Genomic DNA, 5,605 nt, shown 5'->3' with positions numbered 1-5,605 from the left:
TCCACTCTTCTACTACCTATCAAGCGCATCAAACAACTGAACTCCTAACGCACGTGAAAGAAAAAACAACAACATATATCAGTCAGTTCGTAAACATCAAACAAAGTTAGCGCCATCCTTGCTCACTATAAAGCTCTAAAGATCATGAACGTCTCTGTATCATTGCTGCCCCGAAGGAGCAACCGTTTCAGCAGTTCTTTGTATTTTCACCCCCACCGTCATGGTGGCACTTGAGCAGACGACATAGAGAACAGTAAAACAGAAGGTAAAAGTCACTTGCCAACAAAGCAGGTTCTTCTAGAAATTCCTAGGCTCAAACAACGGGCATGAGCATGTCCGAGCTTCTCGCCACGGATGTCCCGCTGGTGGGAGTTGGGATCTCTGCTTCCCTCAGGACACACTCTTGTGCTAGCCTCATTCCTTTCTGCATTTATTTTGGCGGTACTCAAGATTGGCCCACCAAAGAATACTGATTGGCATGTGTACATCAATCTCTCAGCCGGCTGGCCCGAAGGAATCGATGATGAGTTGTGGTCGCATCTGCAAGATTTCTCCCATGGTTTCCTGGTTGTTTCCTGGTTCTTCACTTGGATTCGCCAAGAAACTTGGGTTTCTTACAGGCAGCTCAACTCCGGGTCTATTTCCTGTTGTTTGCATGGGCATTGACACGTACTGACCAGCCTCTTGATCCCAGACAATAGAGACTCTTCGGTTCTCTCTCACATATGATATGGCCGATTGGAACATGGATTTGTTACTTATGTATGTGGTAGGAACAGGTGGCCTTGTAATCCCTGGCGCAGGCCTTTCAGGAGGTGGACCAGGATGAGGTGCTGCACAAAAATTAGCATGAGGGGTAAGCTTGTGGATGTGGACCAGGCTGCTTAAACTGCTTGCAGTCTGTGTGCCAGTCTCATAGCATCCTGGCTTGCAAGACTCTATGGATATGAGGTATTTAGAGGAGACGGCCTCATCTCACTCCTCAATTCCTATGTACCGCTGTAATCAATACTCATACAACTCTTGACGCTGGCATTGCCACTGGAGCTAATATCAGCTTCATGTCCATGGCGGACATCTATTGGTGGGAAAACAGAGGATGGTGCCCAAGGTTTTTCCTGAACTTTCGTCACCTCGTTTATGTCCAGCTTTGCAAGGATCCGCGCACCGATCGTGAATGGCTTCTTGGCTTTGTTTGCTCTTTCAGCGTATCCAGCAGCATCAGGATCAACGGTTGAAGGAACCATCCCAGGGTCCAAATGTGGAATCACTGCATCCTGGTTGAAAGTTTCAGCACAACTAAATTCAGTAGTCTTACAATTGTCTTACAATTGTCTCAAACAATATAAATAATTTTTTTCCAGCTGAGAGTCATGATTAAACTTTCAAAAATCTTGCAATTTACATAGGCAGCTTACCTGATCATAATTATTCTTGGAGGTGTACACCTAGCACCCTTGTGGTGAAGGCCAGGAGAACTTCCAGCACTGAATCCAGTTGTTGCTGAATTTGAGGAGGAATAGATGATATTTGCTCCCTCCTCGTCCTCTGGAATCCCCTCACTCATAGCTCTCATTGCAACCACATAACCATAGGTTGAGATCCCCTCATAGAGAATTAAAGAAGGAACCTAGCTAAGAAAGCAAGATAAACATCCCACTATGTATTACTCCCTCTGTAAACGGATATAAGAGCATTTAGATCACTAATGAAGTGATCTAAATCATAGTTTTAAATAGCCGGCTATAGCTCCGCTATAGCCAGTTACGGCCTTTTCAGCAGGGTGCCGCTAAATGGTCGCCTTCACAAATAGCCCGCTATAGCTGATTTGGAGGCCCGCCGCTATTTTCCATAGCCCGCTATTTAAAACATTGATCTAAATGCTCTTATATTAGTTTACAGATGGAGTACATTTCAAGTATGAGGTGTGAGGCAAACCTTTCTGATCAATATCATGTGGAAGAAGAAAAGTTCTCCTAAAGGTATGCATGCCACTAATGACAGAAGTGTGAATATACCCTGGACATAATAATATCAGAATTCAGTTAATTATCGGCTAACAAGACTTGTTCTAAAAAGTAAGAACCGGTGAGTAATGCTTAGTATACATTAGGTCCAACATGCAAGCACTATAGGTAAGTAGTAAGCCAATGACAGGCCCAACAGCTAAGAAGTTAATTCATGGATCTTAAACAGTAATAGTTGCACTTCCAGAAGGTAAAAATAATGTGCAACCATAATAATATTATTGTATAAACGAAACAATAATATAGGTAATACGTATTTGTCTATTTTTTTTATATGTCACGTACAAACACGTAAATTGATGAAATTTTGCAAAGTTATACTACACTTCCATATGTGCATCTACACAAAATTATGGATGTTTTCAAGCAGTAAAAGTCAATAAAAAAATTAACTTAAAAAAAGAGCGCAATGTGCCTATGCTCCAAATTGACTATTCGGCTGCATGCTGCATAGCCAAAAGCTAAAGAAGCATACCTCAGCATTGCATAATGTGCAAAACAGAGCTTCTTCGCCAATAGCTTGTTTCTCTGATTCATCAGACTTCCGGCAGTCCTCCTTAACAAATAAAGCACACACGAGCCCACCAAAGTGGAAACATCTTGATCTTTTCTTTGGTAGTTGTGAGCTCACATGTATGTTTGCTTCCCCTACAGATGTACCTCTTTGATTAGGATGGCCATCTAGAGAGCTTCCGCAAGTAGATCTTGGGGAGTGTGTTCAAATAGCGTTGTTTGCTTTCTGGGGCAAGTTTATGCCTGCCAATCCATCATTGTTGGCAGGTACATCAACACAACCATCCTCAAACCTTACCATGATACCAGGATCAGCAGGATTAAAACTTGTGCACCCGATCTAAAGGATGAAGACTGTCAATGCATGCGAAGAGTGGAAATGATGTTTCATGATACCACAAGATAACTCTCTGCAGATGATCAAAAAGACATAAAAAACAATGAGACTTTTTAAGACTTACCATGGGAGTATAAATGCCTACCGCAACATACTCAGGGACTTGCGTTCCCAGAAATGGTGCAAAGAAGGCATAAAATGCAAACACCAGAAGGAAGAATACAGTAATCGCAACGACCTGTCAAAACAATATTAGGAATCAGTAAAATTTGTGAAACAAGCCTGTCAATGTACGAACTTGAAAGAACTATTGAGGCCAAAAGCGTTTGTTACAGGAGGCCAAAAGAGGATGACACCCAACGGATCATTTAATGCATTTGTCCTATTCTGTCAGAGTCAGGTATAGATCACTATAGCCCTTATGCCCTTGAGTCATAAAAGGAGGACCTGACTACTACATTAAGGCATCTCTAGTAGACCCCATAAAATGCCGACCCGCAAAACTAGTTTGCTGGTCGTGAAACACGGTTTTGCGGGCCGACGCAGGCTGCGGCCGAGCAGACACCGCGTAGCCGACCCGTTAAACAGTATATTCACAGGCCGCATCGGCCTGCCAATTGAAAACCCAGAGTAGCCAATTTGACAACGATTCCGACGATTGAGTTCAAACTCGAAGAATAAAACATAGTTCGCACGCAAATAAAAGCATAGTTTTCTACGACAAACACAAAAGGACATCATGCAAAAGCAATGACCACATCCATCATCATCTTGGTCGCTTTTCACCCGTCGTCATGATCTTCACTCCGCAGTACCGCCATCGATGCCATCGCCGCCTCCGAGTCCATCACCGGCACTTTGTTCCAACTCCGGCAACGAAAGCATCGCCGAGCGCACTTAAAGCATCAGCAACACTGGTTCCAACTCCTGTTGTTGTTGGTGTCCAACAAGTTGACGAACTTGGCAGTGGCATCGTTCGAATCGGCGCTACAGTGAGTGTCATTAAGTCACGCGCTACCGCAATGGCGAAAACCAAAGCAAGTAGAAGAAATCAAAGAAGCATACCTTCCGACCATTTCGTCGAACACCTCGCTTGCGGTGGAAGCAACACCTTTGAAGGGCATCGTCGGGGTACCTCTTGCCACGGCGGAGGAAGAGGATGAAGTCGCCGGCCTTTTCATAGGAGACTTCTTGTGCTTCACGGTCGAAACCTTGCCCTTCTTCTCCGGCACGGTCAGGCAGATCGCGCAGAGGTGGCGGCGCCTGGCGCCCTTGCCTTCCCGGTGGGGATAGTAGGATTTCCGCCCTGCATGACCACATTGCCCTGCCGCTTGCGAACAGGCACGGTGGTGCCTTGAGAGATGGCGGGGGCGACATGGCCAGCGACGAGATCTGCCGGAGGGGATTGCGCGGGTGCGACATCCACGATGACGGGGGCGGCTGGAGGCTTCATGGCGGCGAAGAATGGCCAGGGAAGATGGACCGGAGCGGGCCGAGGCGGGGCAATGGCGGCGAAGGGGGTGACAATGTTTGATTAATATTTTAGGCATCAATTTGTTTCAACAAGTGTATGGAAAGGGTCACACTATGTGCAGTGCATGCGAAGATCATGAAAAGGTGCCATGAACAATGTTTACTAACATTAATCAAACATAAAGTTATCTTACTTCCTTCTGATCTTTTTTTGGTTCATAGTAGCGACGTTGATCCACTACTCATTGATGATTCCAAGGGCGTTTTTCTTGATAGAGCTTAAGTCAATGCGCGTTAGGCTGAGCTTAAATCAGGTTTCGACGGAGAAGAGGCATCGACAGAAAATATGCCCAAAAGATTCAACAGATTGATTGCAAAGGGGGCATGCATCATTTTGCTCACATCCACATCCACGAGCACTTCCTTTTCATCTTAAACTAGCTTTCTTTCTATCAACAAGGAAAAATTATATAAATTTCTCCTTATATAAAAACCCCCCACTTAAACTCAATTACTCTATTATACTACGGTGATGATACCAAAAATTAGGTTGGAAAGCGTGTTCTGAAGATAGGTCGGTGTTTCTTCTATAGGAGAGATGTATAGAGGTGTAGCCCCAAGGGTTGTGGATGCTACCGTCATCTATTGTTCACATCAGTTTTGAGACGGCTAAACATTCTTGCCGTGGGGTTCTACGGAAGTATCCTCTGATTTTATTGCCTCTTGGATTTTCCTTTTGCCTTTTGTGAGGGTGTCTCAATGCCAGTTGGTGAATCAATTATGTCATGGATGGAGGTGGTTGGGATCTCTACAAGCCAGGACATTCAGGTTTGTACCAACGGGTTGTACATTCTGGTTTATAGCGAGGTCTACACATGGCCATTATATCCCTAGCTCTCTATATATATCCCCCAGGGTACAACATGTCCTGCAATGCATAGCACAAACATCCTGGCCACCACATGCAATAGAATAAACACCCTAGCCACCAATAGTATTATCTACATCCTCCATTGTGTTCTTCTCCGATGGTATATGGATTCAAGATATGTTTACCGCATGAGGTGAAGCGTAATCGGATTGCGAGGTATTGGGAAGGATGTTGCTTCGATCAAGATGTCGGATTGTACAGGCTGCTCGTGCACCTGATGATGCTTCCTTGGAGTATCCATAACCTACGGATGCATGAAGCTATGTTTAACTTCTGCTACTACATTAGTCATGAATTCATGATACAATACAATACTTGTTCAAG

The 5,605-nt window shown here is 44.5% G+C and overlaps 1 pseudogene; it reads right to left on the bottom strand.

The window, feature by feature from the left end:
- Positions 1–272: 272 nt before the first annotated feature.
- LOC123115013 (probable protein S-acyltransferase 19) lies at positions 273–4,299 on the bottom strand (annotated as a pseudogene).
- Between the last annotated feature and the right edge of the window lie 1,306 nt (positions 4,300–5,605).

This window comes from Triticum aestivum, chromosome 5B, assembly GCF_018294505.1.
Source record: "Triticum aestivum cultivar Chinese Spring chromosome 5B, IWGSC CS RefSeq v2.1, whole genome shotgun sequence".
Taxonomy (NCBI): domain Eukaryota; kingdom Viridiplantae; phylum Streptophyta; class Magnoliopsida; order Poales; family Poaceae; genus Triticum; species Triticum aestivum.
Note: the sequence above shows the minus strand (reverse complement) of the source record. Positions and strands in the feature narration are given on the sequence as shown.